Here is a 19,277-nt window from a genome sequence, read left to right as displayed (position 1 = left end):
ATCAGTTTTAGGGACAGTACTAAAGGCAGAAGCTGATAGCAATAAAATTTAGTAAGAAAGATAAGGAATTGGAGACAATTCAGATAGCAGACTCCTTCAGGAATTGTGCCCTTGAAGGACCAGAAAGTATATGATAGCTAAAGAAAGACATAGGGCAAGAAGGAGATTAGAGAAAGGAGATATTTGAGCATGTCCAAACATTGACAGGATAAAGTCAGTAGAGAGAAATACAAAACATGTGAGTAAGAGGGGAGAATTAATAGGGTAGGTCTCAGAGGAGGCAGCAAGGATGGAATCTAGTGTGCTGGTGAAGGGATTGACAGGACTAGGAATACAGCTGGAAAATAGATGAACCATGATAGTGGGGGTGCTGTTCAAGCCTCAGTTGAGGTTAGTATTAATCTGCCTTAGTGTGAGATTTTCTTCTGTAAGGTTAGGTTTTACTAGGTATGTGCAATAAAAGTAATCGTGGCAGACTAAGTGTGGGATGCTGGCAGGGGAGTGGAGGTTTAATGGGTGAGTTTGATGAATGCTTTGGTGAGGGGGGGAGGTCTGTAGGAGGAATTGTCCAAATTAGTGGACAGCTTAAAGGTACTGTGTAAGTAAGTGGTTGTGGCAGCTGAGGCAAGGGTTCTCCAGCAGATGAATACTGAAATGATGACATAATTGAGGGTTAATGTAAAAGGAAGAAAGGTGTAGAGAATAAATGTCATTGTCATTAAACTCCTCATGACAGTTTGCCATTTTTTTTCTTTTCTTTTTTCTTTCTTTCTTTTTTTTTTTTAAACTACTCATCTATTCCTAGCACACATAGTACCTGGAACATAGTAGATACTTTTGTGTCAAGTAAATGAATGAATGTCTTTACTGAGCACCTTTTATGTGCTAGTCCCTGCTCTTCTGAAGCTTTAGTCTCATTTTTTAATGAATAGATGCAAGTTTGGAGGTGATATTCATGTACCAAAACCTGTACATGAATCTGACATGAGCCTCACATATAATACTGTTCCTGTGTATGCTAAAGAGAATCTTACAAGAGAGCGGAAGAGCATGCATGCATCGGGAAGAAATGGCATTTATATTGATCCTATTTCCTGGACTCATGCTAACAGCTACCATTCATCAAGCACTTACCGAATTTGGCTAATATGCTAAAAGTTGTATGTCAAAACTATACAGAACTGTTGAAATAATATGATAAGACACAGGCACAGTTACTATATCAGTTTTACAAGTGAGAAAACTAAGGACTAAAGATGTTAAGAAATTTGTTCAAATTCACAAAACTCGTATATGTCTGAGGCAGTTTTCAATCTCAGGACTGTCAAAGCCTGTAGTCTTACTGCACTCTACTAGAGTGAATTACAGTGTAAGCTATTTTCTTTTTTTCTCATGCTTATGTGTTAGAAGTTTATATTGCCAGTGCTTTAGGACGGCAGAGATTGATAGTTTCTCTTTCCTAGCTGAGTCTCCTTCATGCATATTGATTCATACCAATTTAATGTAGGTCATTATCCCTTAAAAACAGTTGTTAAGTTTGTTTGTTTGTTTGCAGTGTGGTTTCCTTTTATTGTTTTAGGATTTTCTTTTTTTTTTTTTTTGAAGGAGATAAGGAGACTGATTCTCCTCACTAAAGCCCACGCACATCAAGGTAGTCTTTTATTTGTCATATGTTTAGGTTATGGTAATGAATCAGATTATTCCAGAAGTTATTTATGTGTCAGATTTCGTATCTTATTTAAAGTATACCAGTTTACTTAAGAATTTTTTAAAACTTTAGTATGATTACAGTCTCTTAAATGGTTTGGTAATTTGTTTTATGCTGACTTCTTTGACCTTTACTTCAACTTTTCATCAAGAAAGAAAGACCTGTCTATTAATTAGTCTGTTGTCTGCCTTTCTCCCCTCTACTTTTGAATAAAGGCAATGCCAAGGGAGCCTGGAGACCAAATTAAAGCTCATCTCATGGATACTCTGTTCTCACTATATGACATTTGAGATTGTTATCAAAGCTTGATTAGTTACTATAATGCATCTTGTGATTCTTTGGTCATAAAAAGCTATTCTGCATACTTTTAGTTTTACAAAACCATCTTTCAGTTGTAGTGCTTTATAAGAGATCATGAAATGTTGCTTTTTAAAGGAGTCTATTTCAAACAAATTTTATATGTTTAAAATTTAAAAACTTTTAAAACTGAAAGTTACTACTTAATGTTACCTGCTTAACAGTTTATCAGAATGAATTTAGACCATGCTTCCTTTATCTAAACTTCAATTAAAATGTGTATGCTTCATGTTCTGTTTCTCTTATCCTTCAGCAAATTCTCTTAACCCTGCCAAGTCCCTTCACTTGAATTCCCTGGTAGCATTAAACATGACATGATGGGTCTATATCTACAACTTAACAGAAAACTTTAAAGTAAAGGGGATTTTCTTTGCAGAGTTTGCTAGTGTGAAGATGTAGTACCAGATTCCCCAGGGTGACAGTTTTAGACCTTGCTGGTATAATCTCAGGTGGCACCTTCATTAAAATGGTTTATAGACAAAAGGAGACCAAGAAGTCAGTTTCCTCCATGAATCGAAGCAATTCTTCCTTCCTTGGTAAGATATTTCTAGGATTAATTCATGAACATTTGAGACTACACACACATAACAAATGTGTCTTGAATATATGTGTTCTATTTCATGATAAGTGTTTTATCTGAAAGAGTACTTAAGTTTATCCCCAGTACTTTTAATGCCGTGCTTTGATTTGTAGCCATAGATTGTTTTCATTACAGATAGTATGTGTTAGAGGTATGTTAATTTTCTTCTGAGATATTGAATCCTTACTGTTAGATTTTTGAAGTCATTTCTTAAGACACAATTGTTTTTAAAACTGAAATACTTTGAAAACATTTATTGAACAGTGAGAATGAATAAATTAGCTGTGTTTTAAACATCTTTACAAAGATGAGAGGAGTCTGTCTTACCCTTGACAGGTTTTATTAATTGCTTCCTATTAAAGCAGTAAGATGAACATAAAGAATACTAAAGGACACTTTTTTCTTTATATATGTTCTTTGTCTGTATATCTAAATTATATATATGTGTGTGTACGTATATATATTTATTTAAGGTGTGTGTGTGTGTGTGTTTACTTTAAATACATTTAAATAACATTACTTTAAATACATTTAATATTTATTAACATTTAATTAAATACATTTAAATAACATTAAAGAATTATCAAGTACCACTTGCACTAGTTTCTCATCTGTTTTCTGTTGGGATTTCCTCCTATTTGTTTCCAGAGTCTGAGAGGTTGAGATTGCCTTCTTAGCAAGAGTGGTAAAATAGTTTCACCTATAGAGTTAACAGCTACAATTTTCCTTTCCTTATTTGAGGCATGGAGACGCAAGTTTTCTGTATTGTTAGTAAATATATAACAAGATAATAACTTAATTTACCAGTATTTGCATAATTTCTGAGAGAAGATAAACAGTTTCATAGAAATTTTTCTGTTTTCATTTTGGTTGTTGTAATTTTGAACGTATGTAGGTTTTATTTAAGAACGACACCGTGAAGTTTAGCAAACTCCTGTTTTGCAGATAAAGGAAGGGTTTGTGACAGATGGACAAATTCCCCCTGGAGACTACAGGATTTTCTAAGGGTCTCATGCAAGCTGGCCTTTATTCTGTTTTGTACAGAGTTCTGTACTAGAAAGCAGAAACAAACCAGAAATGATATTCTCAGTCCCAATTTGTAATTGGGAAATTTCAGGACAGGCAGTAGGGAAACATAAGGAAGCAGAAAAACATGTACGTGAGCTTCACATTACAGTTTGAGTAATATAGCAAACTAGACATTCAGAAAAAACCCTCCTAGTAAGAACATTAAAATGATGGATATGGTGGGGGTTTTTTATTTTATATTTTTGTTTTTGTTTCTGTTTTTTTATACCACCTTATTCTAACCGGAGCACTTAGTGTTAAACTAAACACTGGTGAACTATATTCCTTCACTAATTCTGAATTGCTGTAAATGTACAAGTTCTAGCAGTTCAACACTTAGATTCAGTCATCTCTGACACATGGTAGATTTAATAAAATGAAAATACCTAAAGTAATTAGCGCAGTATACTGAACTGATCAAAATAAAATGAACTTTGGGAAACAGCCTTGCAAGATTATTACTAACACACTGTAATACTTATGTTACAAATTACTCATACATTGTTTATCGTGGTTCTGGCCATGTAGGAACAACTAGACCCCCTTCCTTTCAAAGGGAAAGAAAAGGAAAAATTAGCTCCTTTAGCAATTACGTTTTCTGCACTTTTAAACAGCATAAATATTACAGAAAAGTAATGAACATATTTGGAGACTGCAGTGCAGAACCTTATTTATAGTACCACTGAAGATCAAACTTAATATAACCAAGATGTGAATGTATATAATTGTTAGTGCCTTGACTATATTTGTCCAAAGAGTACAAAAACCCGCCCCCTGCCCAAAACAACAAAACCTATGTAGTGACCAGCTCTGATTAAACAGAAATCACAGACACCTGATTGGTTTCATTTCTGTTGAAGAGCTCACATGTTTGAAGGGAACACTGTCCATTAAGGTGCACTTAATGCTTTTCATATACCTAAAACAAGATGAGGATACATTTGACTTTTTTTTTTACCCCACTAAAAATACCAAGACTAGTTATAATTTCCATGCCATAATGTTTGTTTTCTCCCCCTGAAGATGTGGGACTTCCTTATGGTTAATTTGTTAAAATGTGGAATGTTCATCTTAAGTACGCATACTAAGAGAAATTACCAGTAGCCTGAATACTGTAGCTAAGCATATATAGCTGTAGAATCTCCTTCAAAAAAGAGTGTTTTTGAAAAGCCTAAATTATAAGTACCTAATCTTTTTCATAGAGCTGGCTGGTTAACTCTGGGTTTACATCATCATTTGTCTATGTCCCCGCTGTTGAGAAATGATTCCCCCTAACCATCCAAGAAAACAAACATGCACACACAGTGCACATTCCCCACTTCTCCTTCTGAAACATTAGTCAGAGGGTCACGTACATGTTATTAAAAATTAAGCTCAAAACACTTAAAATAATTCAATATTAGAAATTGACTCTATCATAAGTCTCTTCTTTATGGAAGACACTGGACCAGTTAAGTGCTCCTTCTCCACTCTCATTAACATTTAGGAAGCAGAAGAATATTCCAGCAAGTTCAAACTGGAGGTTTAGTTATCACAACACTGACTCCTAGTTGGCTCTCTGGCTTCAGTATATCTACTCCTCTTCCTCCGACAGAATTTGCTCCTGGATTCAGTCATTCATCTTTGGCCACTTTTTAGCTGCTGCCATGAATATTTCATTTATATTCGTCAATGTTTTAGCTCATGTCTCCCTGAGTAACTGTTGTCATCTACACAGGACTGTGCTTCCTAGAAATCGATAACTCTTTCATTTGCAAGGTCAGCCTTGTTTACTGATAAAGCTATTACAGCATTAGGATCGGCTTGCCTCTTAAGTTCTTTAATCCATTTTTTGTTCTGGCAAAGGGCTTGTCATTTGTGATATCATCTACAACTATGGCTGCTTTGTTCCTCTCTAGTACATTTGGCTATGGTATCGTTCTTGCCAGCTGCTTCCCGTATTTCAAACTTTACTGTTGTGCCATTAAGACACACAGTTTGGGGAGCACCTGGGTGGCTCAGTCAGTGAAGTGTCTGACTTCAGCTCAGGTCATGATCCCAGGGTTCTGGGATCGAGTCCTGCATTGGGTTCCCTGCTCAGCAAGAAGTCGGCTTCTCCCCCCACCCCATGCTCTCTCTCTCTCACGCTCTCTCTCTGAAATGAATGAATGAATGAATGAATGATTGAATAAAATTTTGTTTTTAAAGTGCAGTTGAGGGGTGCCTGGGCACCTCGGTTAGTTGGGCATCTGACTCTTGATTTCGGCTCAGGTCGTGATCTCAGGCTCATAACATGAAGGCCTGAGTCACTCTGTGCTCAGTGGGGAATCTGCTTGAGATTCTCTCCCTCTGTCTCCTTTCCCCTACTCGTTCTCTTTTTCTCTCTCTCACTCTCACATAAATATTTTTTTGGTTAACTCTTTAAAAAAAGAAAAAGTATGGTTGAACTGTCAACAAAGTAAGGGAAGGGGCGCCTGGGTGGCTCAGTGGGTTAAGCCGCTGCCTTCGGCTCAGGTCATGATCTCAGGGTCCTGGGATCGAGTCCCGCATCGGGCTCTCTGCTCAGCAGGGAGCCTGCTCCCTCCTCTCTCTCCACCTGCCTCTCTCTCTACTTGTGATCTCTCTCTGTCAAATAAATAAATAAAATCTTTAAAAAAAAAAAAAAAAAAAAAAAAAAAAAAACCACAAAGTAAGGGAATTAGCAGGTGGAGCAGAATTATTGAAAGTGGGAATCAGAGAGGTGATGAGTTCTGGAGCCAGCATTTGTCCTGACTAGCACTTGCTACTTTCTGAAGGTCTAGAGCTTGAGTTTAATGAGAAAAAGGGAGAAAAGGTCTGTGGCCCATTAATGATGGAAGTTTGGATTGGAGATGTCTCCATGTGAAAAAAGGAGTCCTTCTTAGTTTAAAAAAAAAAAACAAAAACCTGAAAAACCTAGCCATAGAGGAGGATGCTGGTGTATTTGCCTATCTTGTTTGTAACTCCAGGTAGAATGGGTGAGAGAGGAACTCTTCTTTGAGAAGCACAAACATATACTACTGTAGGCTCGGGGCCAGAATTCATACAATCTCTGGGGCAAAAAACAAAAACACCCTTCAGTTTAGTTTAAAATGATCTTGAGTTATTAGTATTCCCAGGTGCCTAGAAGAATCAATGCAGATACTTGTTAGAGGAGAGGTTTAAACACATGCCTCCAGAAATTACTGATTTTTAGTTATGAGCTCATGTATAAACAGAACAACAAGATGGCATTATGATGTGGAAAAATCAGTAAACACATGAGGTAACAAGCCACCATCAGAGGGAATCTGCATAAACTGCCTGCCATCCAGACCAGCGTCTGCAACAATTAAAATTACAAATGCCAGAATGTGATTTGATGGGTTAAAGACAATATTGAAAGATAATGCTGGGAACCTTTCAGAAGAATGAATGGGTGGTTCATTCAGTTAAGTGTCTGACTCTCCAGTTTGGCTCAGGTCATGATCTCAGGGTTGTGAAATTGAGCACCACATTGGGCTCCATGCTCAACACAGAGTCTGCTTGGGAGTCTCTCTCTTCCTCTTCTCTTGTGTGTACATGCTCTTTCTCTCTCTCTCTCTCTCTCTCTCTCTCTCTCCCAATAAATAAATACAATCTTTAAAATAAATAAATCAAGGGTGGAAGACAACAACCCTCTGAGTAAGGAGGCCTCACCATTCCCAAGCAGGAAATGTAAACATTAATAGTTGTTGGTTTTTACTAAGATTTTATTTATTTGAGAAAGCACAGAGGGAGAGTAAGAGGGAGAAACAGGCTCCCCTTTGACCAGAGAGCCTGATGCAGGACTTGATCCCAGGACTTAACCTGAGCTGAAAGCAGATGCTTAACTGACTGAGCCACCCAGGCACCCTAAACAGTAATAGTTTTTTCTTTTCTTTTTTTTTTTTTTTGGATATTATTCATTTATTTGACAGACAGATCACAAGTAGGCAGAGAGGCAGGCAGAGAAAGAGAGAGAGGAGGAAGCAGGCTCCCTGGTGAGCAGAGAGCCCGATGTGGGGCTTGATCCCAGGACCCTGAGATCATGACCTGAGCCGAAGGCAGAGGCTTAACCCACTGAGCCACCCAGGTGCCCCTAAACAGTAATAGTTTTAATGCTGATACTTGACAAGGAGAGCTGAAAAGTAATGAATCAAGTAAGCATTAACTTAGTATTAGGAAAGTAATAGAATAAATGCAAATAGGTAGAAGGAAGGAAAGAATAAAGATAAGAGAATAGATGTAGGTGAGAGCAAGAAGGACAAAGTTATTGTTTGAAAAGGCTAATAAAAGTTATCAAAACTTGAGCAAGACTAGGGGAAATAATCATGAGGAATAAAAAGATACAAGTAGGGGTGCCTGGGTGGCTCAGTGGGTTGAGCCTCTGCCTTTGGCTGAGGTCATGATCTCAGGGTCCTGGAATGGAGCCCCGCATCAGGCTCTCTGCTTGGCAGGGAGCCTGCTTCCCCAACTCTCTCTGCCCGCCTCTCTGCCTACTTGTTCTCTCTCTCTCTCTCTCTCTCTCTCTCTCTCTCTGTGTCAAATAAATAAATAAAATATATATTTTTTTAAAGACACAACTAAAAATATAGGCAGGTGTTTAAAAGATATAAATAACTAGCCAATAAATTTGAAAGTTTTTTAGAAAGATTGTACTTCCCAAAATTTATTCAGTAATAGAAAATTCTGGTGATTTTTGTATTCTAATTAGTATTATAAATTAGCTATACAAAGACATCATAGGCCAAGATAGATTTACAAACAAGTTCTACTGAACATTTAGGGAAAAATAGAATTCCAGTTTTGCCTTAAAACTGTATTTCATTAAGTCTAAAAAAGGACCCCCCCCTCCTACTTTAACGTCTCTGAAATTGGGTTTGATTTTTTTTTTTTAAGAGAGGGGGAAAAGGTGTTGGCAGCAGGAGCAGAGGCAGAGAGAGAGGGACAGAGAGACTCTTAAAAGCAGGCTCCATGCTGGAGCCAGAGGGCTTGATTTCTTGGTTTTGGCTCAGGTCATGATCTTGTGGTTGTGGGATCAGAGTCCCAAGTTGGCTCTGTGCCCAGTCCAGAGTCAGCTTCAGATTCTCTCTCCTTCTCCCCCCACTAAAATAAATAAACAAAATCTTTAAAAAAAAAACAACTATGATGTTATGTAATACACAGCTTAAAGAAGAAAAACTATGTTATCATCCCATTAATAAAATGTATTTGAAATATAGAAGGAAACTCTTAACCTTGTAAAGTTAGAATTAGGAACAAAAGGTGTATAACATCTATACTTCATTTCAGCGTTGTACTTGGAATTTAGCTAGTGAATAAGATAAAACGAAATAAAAGTAAAGGAGCAAACAAATTTTACTTGTAGTTAGTATAATTGTTTATATAGAAGCTCTCCCAAATTCACAGGTAAATTATTAAAGTTATTAAGAAATTACTGGATACATGTTAACTGTGGTTGTATATACCCGAAACAAATGGTTAGAAAAATGCTATTCAAAAAATACCACTTAAAAATAACAGAAAGTAAGGTACCTAGCAATAAGTCTAAAAAAGCTAACATAGTATCTTTATGTAGAAAAGTATAACACTAAAATGGTGTATTCTCAATAAATGGAGAGGCATACCATATTTCTAGTAGGAAAATTCAATATTATTAGTATGTCAGTTCTCAAATTGATTTTATCTGTGAAAGGTATTTTGAATTCATATCTCAACTGGATTTTTTCATGGTACTTGATAAGATTATTCTTAACTATCTAGGGAGAACAAAGGGCAAAGAAGAGTCAAGACCCTCCTGAAGAACTGGAGCCAAGCAAGAGTCAGGGGCTATTTAATACTTACCATAATGGTCCAGTAAGTAAGACAGGAGGTGTTGGTGCTGAAATAGAGACAAATGAAACACCAACAACAGAGACTTTGAACTAATGTTACTCATTAGAGTTCTACATGACATTGTGGCAAAAGCAAAACTATGGAAAAACAGTGAAAAGATCAGTCCTTTCTAGGAGTTAGCAGGGAGACAGTGGTGAATAAGCAGAGCACAGGTTTTTATGGCAGTTAAAATATGTATGATATTGTAATGATAGATACATGTCATTATGCATTATGCATTTGTCCAAACCCATGGCATGTACAACAACAAAAAGTGAACCCTAAGATAAACTATGGAATTTGAGTGATTATGATGTCTCAATGTAGGTTCATCAATTAGAACAAACGTCCCACTCTGGTGAGGGGAATTTATAATAGGGGAGATCTTGCATATGTGGAGGCAGGGGTATACGGGAGATCTCTTTATCTTCCTCTCAATTCTGCTGTGAACCTAAAACTTCTCTAAAAAAATAAAATCTTTAAAAAAAAAAGTAGAGGGGCGCCTGGGTGGCTCAGTCATTAAGTGTCTGCCTTTGGCTCAGTTCATAATCCCAGGGTCCTGAGATTGAGCCCCACATTGGGCTTCCTGCTCAGTGGGAAGCCTGCTTCTCCCTCTCCCATTCCCCCTGCTTGTGTTCCCTCTCTCACTGTCTCTCTCTCTGTCAAATAAAAATCTTTAAAAAAAAAAAATAAATAAAAGTAGAACACTTCAGTGTACTGCAAGTGTACTCACCTTATCCAGACATCATGGCATGGGGGAACAGAGAAGAAACTTCATCAGCATACTATCAAGACAAGCCAAAGTCAGAAAAATAGTTGGGCAGAGTTCACCCAAACAGCTTGTCCTTGGTTTACAAAGAAATGGTACATTGGTGGGGGACTTTTTGGGTGATAAAAGCTCCTCTTTTTGTTTTGTTTTGTTTTGTTTTGTTTTTGTTAAAGATTTTATTTACTTATTTGACAGAGATCACAAGTAGGCAGAGAGGCATGTGGGCGGGGCGGGGGGGAGCAGGCTCCCTGCTGAGCAGAGAGCTTGATGTGGGGCTTGATCCCAGGACCCTGGGATCATGACCTGAGCCGAAGGCAGAGGTTTTAACCCACTGAGCCAGCCAGGCACCCTGATGAAAGCTCTTTTATATTGAGTATCCTGTTTCCTGTATCCCATGCATTCTTACTTTTGCTATCACTTTTTGGTAAAATACATATTCTATGATATCCATTCTCAAGAGGGGTCATATGAGGGAAGTAAGGCCTTTAGAAAATAATTTAATATTTTCTGAGTTCTTCCAAGGATTATGGTGCATGGGTATTGCCATTATAGATGTTGGGGAAAAAAGGTTAATTCATATTGAAAAGTGGATGTTTCAATGCAGTAGGCCCAATGAATCCCAGGTGAGAAGGTCTACTCTAGTAAGTTATTTGAAAATTTGCATGTAAAGTAAATTTTAGACTATATATGTCTAAAAATATCTTTATTTTGCCCTAATATGTAATTGATAGTTTGGCTGGGTATGGAATTTTAAGTTGGAAGTCATTTTCCTTCCAATTTTGAAAGCATTGCTTATATTTTGGTCCTGATTCCAGAATTGTTGGTGATGTCAATAGCTTATCTGATTCCTGATCTAGAGGAACTTGGTGTTATGAATTATATACAAAAGGATTCTTTGGTATAAATAGGGCTGGTTCTCAATTTTTACCATTGCTGGTTTGTGATTCAGCAAGACAGTGGCTACTTGTTTATCTCATGCTTTCCAATGTCAAATATATGTTGTTATTGTATCCTATCCTGGATCCATACTTGTGGAATACATACCTATACTTGTTTTATGTTTTTAAGAAATAACCCCTCTCTTATAATTTTAGTTTTAGGAGGGAACCCATTAGGTTAGTGTCTTCATTCTGCCATTTTAATGTGAAACCTTTCTAGATTTCACACATATTACCCAATTTGATCCTAATAACAATCTGATAATACAGGTAATATTATTAGCATTTTATAGATGAGGAAACAGAGACCCACAGAAATTAACATAATTGAATGCCTCCAGCTGGGATTTGAACCACATTAACATTATAATGCCTTGAGAGTCAAGCACAATTGAATGAATTATAATTATTTCTCTCTCGTCTATAATTAATGGTCATTTATATTTCATGACATGGAGAAAAGCAAAACAAAACAACCCAAATCCTTGTTTGTAGTTGTAATTATCAACTGTAAACTTATTTTTACCTTTATTTGATTTTTGAAATGCCTTTACCCAATAGAGAACATGTTATATAAAGGAAATGTATTTGTTGTTAACTGTACTTTCTAGTAAAGAGAGACAGACTTAGATTATATGGGATGCTATTGTATCTTGAGTGGAGAACTAGCCTTGAAATGTATGCATAATAGTAGGAAGGAAACTGAGATTGCATAGTAAGGTACCTATAAAAATGAACCACTGTCAGTTGAAATTTTAAAGGTTAGTTATAAAGAGATAGCATAGTATATAAATTTGGCTATTTGTACTTTACTATTAGATTTAATAATGTGAGATCATACCAGTAACTTAGTTTTAACCTAGTAAAGAAAGATAGTCCATTTGTTATTGTGATAATAAAGTTGCATTTTTCTTTAAATAGAGTTTTAAGTGGGAAATACTTATTGGTAGGTGATATATTTTGCAAAGTTTAAATGCAATGAACAGGAACTATAGCGCCTCATATCTGTTTCAAGAGGACATGTATTAGAGCACTCTGTTATTTTGGTGTCTTCAGTCTTCCCTCTGGATTGGTTTGCATTAACATCGTCTTAATGACTCAAATATCCTTGCTAGAGATAAAACTTAAATATTTGTTACCACTTTAGCTGCTAGAATCCATCAAAATTGTACTTGAGAGAATATCTTTCCTTATGAATTCTTAAATATGGCTGAAGCAAGCAGTGGATTAGATACAGATCTAGAGGCTTCAGGAAAGATAAACAGTGTTATATTTATATCCATATATGAAGTAAGCAAAAACTGGAAGGAATCGGAAGAGGTGGGAAGTGTGGCAGATAATACAAAAAACATAACGGATATGAGAAAGGGTTGCCTTTTACTTCATCCTAAATCTCTATTGATCTTGCTTTGTTTTACTAAAGCAGCTGTTCAGTTCAGGGCATTGCTGGTTTGATAAAAAGGTAAAACATTAGTGGAATAGCCTTTCACGTTTATCAGTTCATTAAAAAACCAAAACAAAACAACAATCCATTAGCAAGGCTTAATGCCTTCTCTGTTTATTGCTGATTTGACAGTCTCTGGTCCTTCTCCTTTGCTGTTAAATGTGTGTGTCCTTTGTTTGTGCTGGTGGGTTTCGCTACATTTAGATGTGAGAGAAAAGCCTCTCCTTGCCATACTGATCTAATTAGCCTTTTGAGTGAAAGTATACGTTAAATAGCCCTTCTAAGCCATGAAAGAAGAGAGCTCACAACAACGTAGATTTTCTTCCTGTACTGTGGTTTCGCCTGTTTTATTTCCTCCACGAATTGATGGCCGAAAGCTTGTCCGGAATGCTTCATTTGGAGGATACAATGAACTTTCTCCTTTGCCAGGTTTGTTTGTTTAATCTTGCCTTCTTTTCTTAATTTCTTGCAGGCTTTTCATTAAACTAGATATTCCAATATCTTAAAGCTGCTTTTATTTAAATGAAACAGATTCTGTAATGAAAGGTTCAGTTTTAGTGACTGCTGCTATATGGCTTGGCTTTTCCATGTTTTCTCTTAAAATCTCTTACACTCAAACTTGAGAACTAGTGATTCAGTGAATTACAAATCTTGCATTGCTGATAGCATGAATTTTTGCTTTAATTATAGAAATAAATATTATGGCCCTTTGATAAAATTAAAACCTTTTCTAGACTTGAGATAGATGTAAAATTCTATAAATAAGCAAATTAATCTGAGGTTTTTGCCAATAAAACCCAGATATTTAATATTGATACTTGTTTCGCTGTTTTCTTCAGAATAGTAACTGTGTTAAATTGATGTTTAGCTTAAGCTTTAATAGTTCAAATGCTGACTAAAGTGAAGTTTTCTAAGTATAATTTTTGAAATAGCCTTCTTATTGTTAGATGTGTCTTTGTATAATTAGTTTGTGCTAAGAAATTGTTATTTTTAAGATAACATTTTAAAAATAAAATTGGGCATTTGGCAGCTATGATTTAGACATTAAATAATTGGTTAATGAAATAGATCTTAAATTTAATTGTATGAAAAAGATTTATTATAGCAAAGATTTGGATATATATTTTAAAATCTTTTCCTTTTAAAATTTTAAATTGCAACATAAATTTGTCTACTCTTTTGAGGTTATATTTTTCTTTTAAAATGAAAATATTCTTTAATACTCATGGCAAAGAAATCACTGAAACTGGTGCTTACTTTAACCATCTATAGATTTTTCTGACACATTTTGTTAAATTTGTATTATGTTTTCTGCTTCATGCTAACATTTATTCTCAGCTTTTTTGAATATTCATTCTGATAGATGATATATGCATTATCTTGAGATCGTGAAATACCTTATAGAAGGTGGTACCTGGACAGTAAAAATACATTATTATAAATTCACTGATTTCATTTTCTTTCAAAAAATTCTTTCAAAAAAGAATTGGAAACCATAGTCCTGAACTGTTGCCTAAGAAGCATAAGCTTTGAACAGCATTCATAATCTGTATTTCCTCTTCTCAGTATAGCATGGTTACTATCATGCTTCTTATGTTCTCAAAATGGTGTATGTTTTAGTGTTTGTCTTTGTTCAGAAGTGGCTTTGAAAATACAACATACTGAAAAATTTTAAAGTTGTTAAGTACTCTGTTTGCTTTTACAATGTGATTTACTTCTATTTCTGTGTATGTGTCTATTTTATTTTTTAAGCTAGCAAGCTTGCTAGCAAATGTTTGCTGACTTTCATGCAATGAGCCTACTTAATATTAAAGAATAACCATGTGACTCTACTAAACAACAGAAAACTTCACTTTTTAAAAGTTTGGTATTTATTTAATTAGGTAACTAAATGCAGAATTGTCAGTTTCTCTTGTCAAAGAGTATATTGAAGGTCACCCTGGGTTGATTTGTTTGAATGGAAAAGTAAATGGTTGGCTTTGTTTTCTAATTCTTGAAATAAAATCATATTCATAGGGAGGCTTCCATAGTCCCCTTTTTACAACCAATAGTTCTGCTGCAACCAGCCATGATGGAAAGCTCTTTAAAGTATTTTGCGTTTTATCAGATAAGAAATAGAATGGAATTCTATTCATAAAGATGAAGATGTTGTTATTTTTCCAGTTAAAAAATAAAACCTATATTTTTCTGGGACCTTTCATTGTACTGAAAAAAATTTTTAGATACATTTGTTTTTACCTGACGTTATTAGAGGAGAGGTTCTACATTAGTGGTATTTTAAGATCATTTTGCCTTACTACTTTGAACATAACCTTCTTTTCATTTTAGTTTCCTAAAGAAATATATTGGTATGGCCTTTTTCTTTATGCTGAGCTATAATATAGAAATGGTACCACCTGCCCATGTATTTCCAGTAACGCCATAGTGCTTTTTTTTTAAGTTCATGTCTGCTCATCTGTTTCTTTCCCCAGTCTTAGGTATAACTTCTAGATATACTTATTGGACCAATCTCTAGAATAGTACCAGAAAATTTGAGTAAATAAACTAAGCAATTAAATCACTTTATGGACAAACTGTGTGAGCTTTAGTGCACAGATAGGTTTCTTTTTAGTATATTTTGACTTCTCAGAGTTTTTTTTTGTTTTTTTGTTTTTTTTTTAATGGATACTTTTTTTTTTTTTTTAATTTGACAGATAGATCACAAGCAGGCAGAGAGGCAGGCAGAGAGAGAGGAGGAAGCAGGCTCCCTGCTGAGCAGAGAGCCTGATGCGGGGCTCGATCCCAGGACTCTGAGATCATGACCTGAGCCGAAGGCAGTGGCTTAACCCACTGAGCCACCCAGGCGCCCCATCTTCTCAGAGTTTTTTGTTGTTTTTGTTTTGTTTTGTTTTTTAGCAAAATTTCTGGATTCTTGGCTGTGTTTAATATAGTTAATCTATTTATATTTTGTAAATACCTGCTCAATCTGCATTTGTAAATAATGTACATATAATCTCATTTTAGCAAGACTGAAGCAGCATAAAGCTTGCTTTGTTATATCTAAACATTTATTGAACCAAATTTATTACGGAAGTATATGAAAGGTTATACCTTGTTGATGATAGCACTTGTATTCTGTTAACAAATTAGAAGTTAAGGACACAGTGTTAATTTATTTAGGGATAATATTCCATTGGGTTAGTAGGAGGAAGTAAATTCTGTATTACTATACTACTTAAAAATATTTTTACGGTGACAGATATAGGGAGAACTTTCTTAAGACCAAAAAGCACTAATCATTAAAGAATGATATGGCTTAAATTTGACTACCTTAAAATTAAGAGTGGTTTATTTAAAAAAATGCAGATAATAAAAAGATAAGAATAGGGAATTACTTGTACCATATAGCTGGCAAGGGACCTGGAATACATCAAAAATTCCTATATAAATCAATAAGAAAAAGACAATATATTTATTTACATTTTAATGCACAAAGGATTGGGGCACCTGGGTGGTTCAGTCAGTTAAGCATCCGACTCCTGGTTTTGGCTCAGGTCATGATCTCATGGGTCGTGGGATTGAGCCTCTTGTCAGGCTCCACGCTCAGTGGAGAGCCTGCTTGAAGATTCTCTCTCTCTCTCTCTCCCCCTCCCCCTGGGTGTGTGAGCGCATGCATGTGTGCACTCTCTCAAATAAATAAATCTTTAAAAAAAATAAATGCCCAAAGGATCTGAGAAGGTCCTTCACAAAGAGAATGTTAAAGTGGCTAATTAACATGAGAAAATGCTCAACATCATTAATAGGGACATGCAAACTAGAACCTCATTATACCATTGATATACGCACCCCACAGATTACCAAAAATATTAAAAACTTGTCAATATTGATGTTACCATGAATTTGGAGAAAGGAGAACTCTTACATACTATTAGTAGAAAAATAAACAATTTGGTATCCTCAAAGTTAAAGATACACATATAGTATAACCCAGGAATTCTAGAATTTAAAGAAAATCACAGGTAGGTATATATATATATGTCTCCCAGGATACACTGCCAAGAATATTTGTGGCACTGTTGTTGATAAGAGGGACAAATTAGGAACAACCCAAATGCGTATCTATAATCGATAGATACATAGTGGTATAGTCATGCAGTTGGATTCCAATGTGCAATGAAAATGAGTGAAATACGTGCTTGATGTGCTGGTAAAGAATGTGTGCAAAAGTCAAGGTGGTTGCCTTTGAGGAGAAGATTAGACTGTGATCAAGAATGGTGCTGGGAAGTAGGGAGGATCTTATGGTATTATGACTATTGTTTTTTTTTTATTTGGGTGGTGGTTCTGCCAGTATTCACTGTATACATTAAATTATACATTTACATTTTATGCATTTTCTGAAGCTGTTCTATATTTTACATATTTAATAAAATGATTACAAATAACTGGAGTCCAGTTTTGCTAATTTTTGGATCAAATAATCGAATTTTTATGTTTGAAAGGGTGAATAAGGATTAGACCTTTCTTTTCAGGAATTCACAGTCAAGTATGGAATATGAACATGAAAACAAATAATTGAAGTATATTGTGATAAATGGGGTAGTACAAATATGTATGAAATGCTATATATCTCAGAGAAGGGGAGAGTTAACTCTGCCTATAGAATCAGAGCAAGGCCACTCAGAAGAGGTGTCCTTGGGTCTTGAGGGGCACCTAGCATTCTAAAAATAGCATGAATTTTAAAGTTAGACCTAAGTTTGAATCAGCTCTGATACTTTGACTTACTAACATTTTCAAGTTCCTTAATTTCTGTGAACGTTGGTTTTTCTTTAATTATATAAAATATAGTTAATACATGGGGGTTTTTGTGGTGTTGTTTTAAAGTAACTAAGTAAAGCATCTAGCATAGTGTCGTAATCACAAGTGTTCTTACAAATGGATATTGGTTCCTTTATTGTTGTTTTCATTAATATTATTATGTTAATTACTATTGATGAATTAATCAGAATTAGCTAGGTGCAAAATAAGTTAAAGGGATATAGACTAAGTGAGGAAGGATGTCAAAGCAGGAGAGGTCTAATAAACTGAAAGAATAGAGAAGGCTGAGCTTTTATTTTTTTATTGAGGCATAACTTACATATAGTTAAATGCATAACCTTTTGATTTTAAGTTATATATAGACCCCGTAACCACTTCCCAGATCCACATAAGACTGCCTCTTGCCCCTCCCAGTCCATTCCTTCTATAACAAAGGTAAACCACTGTAACAACCTCTAACTCTATAGATTAGGTTTGACAGTTCCTCAATTGTATATAAATGGAATCATACAGTATATGCTTTTTTTGTCTGTGTGGAAAGACATGGCTTTTTTCACTCAATATTGTGTCTTTTGTTTTCTGTAGTAGTAATTGGTTCCTTTAATTACTACTACATTGCTGTAAAATATTCCATTGTGCAAATATATGCACTTATTCAACTTTTTTTTTTTTTAATTTCTTTTCAGCATAACAGAATTCATTGTTTATGCACCACACCCAGTGCTCCATGCAATACGAACCCTCCATAATACCCACCACCTGGCTCCCCCAACCTCCTACCCCCCGCCCCTTCAAAACCCTCAGATTGTTTTTCAGAGTGTATAGTCTCTCATGGTTCATCTCCCCTTCCAATTTCCCTCACCTCCCTTCTCCTCTCCATCTCCCTTTGTCCTCCATGTTATTTGTTATGCTCCACAAATAAGTGAAACCATATGATAATTGACTCTCTCTGCTTGACTTATTTCACTCAGCATAATCTCTTCTAGTCCCATCCATGTTGATACAAAAAAAAAAAAAAATGGAACGCCTCACGAATTTGTGTCTTCCTTGCGCAGGGGCCATGCTAGTCTTCTCTGTATCGTTCCAATTTTAGTATATGTGCTGCCGAAGCAAGCACCACTTATTCAACTCTTAATAACCATTTGAGTTGGTTTCAGACTTTGGCTATTATGAAGAAAGCTGCTATGACCATTTTTGTATCTTATTTTGACAAATATACCCAACCATTTCTGTTGGATATATCTAGGATTAGAATTGCTTTGTGTTAGAATATCCATAAATTCCGCTTTAGTATGTACTTTCAAACAGTTTTCCAAAGTGGTTATGCCCCATTATATTCTTACCAGTAGTGAATAGAGATCCAGTTGCTCCACATTCTCATCTGTACTTGGAAGGTAGTTCCCTTTAATTTTAGCCATTTTGATGGGGTATAGGTTTCTGTATCATTAAGGCAGTGGGGAGGATAGTAGGAAGAGAATTTACTACCTAAAATCACTAACAAGCAAACTTGGTAAAAAATTATGATCTGAAACTGCTCTGCATTATTAATAATGGTCAATAATGTGTTACAGGCTTCAGAATTTTGTCTATAAATACCACTTTTTTAAAAAAAGTAATTTTAAAGTAATTTTTATCTCCCACACATTGTAGAAAATAATAATTTATTAATATTAAGAATCACTTACTATAGGGGTGCCTGGGTGGCTCAGTTGGTTACACATCTGCCTTTGGCTCAGGTTATGATCCCA

The 19,277-nt window shown here is 35.4% G+C and overlaps 1 protein-coding gene, 1 non-coding gene and 1 pseudogene across 8 annotated transcripts in view; 1 reads left to right on the top strand and 2 right to left on the bottom strand.

The window, feature by feature from the left end:
* The window catches only part of OSBPL8 (oxysterol binding protein like 8), a 169,185-nt gene that overhangs the window by 92,935 nt on the left and 56,973 nt on the right, over positions 1 to 19,277 (top strand). The gene's annotated exons all lie outside the window — the stretch shown is intronic.
* LOC125106283 (ras-related protein Rab-5A-like) lies at positions 5,185 to 18,947 on the bottom strand (annotated as a pseudogene).
* Positions 18,542 to 18,646, bottom strand: LOC125108060 (U6 spliceosomal RNA). Its single transcript, XR_007129750.1, has one exon. It is a non-coding gene; the product is annotated as a U6 spliceosomal RNA (small nuclear RNA).

Source organism: Lutra lutra, chromosome 8, assembly GCF_902655055.1.
Source record: "Lutra lutra chromosome 8, mLutLut1.2, whole genome shotgun sequence".
Classification (NCBI taxonomy): domain Eukaryota; kingdom Metazoa; phylum Chordata; class Mammalia; order Carnivora; family Mustelidae; genus Lutra; species Lutra lutra.
The sequence above is the reverse complement of the archived record's forward strand: the minus strand, read 5'-3'. Positions and strand labels throughout refer to the sequence as shown.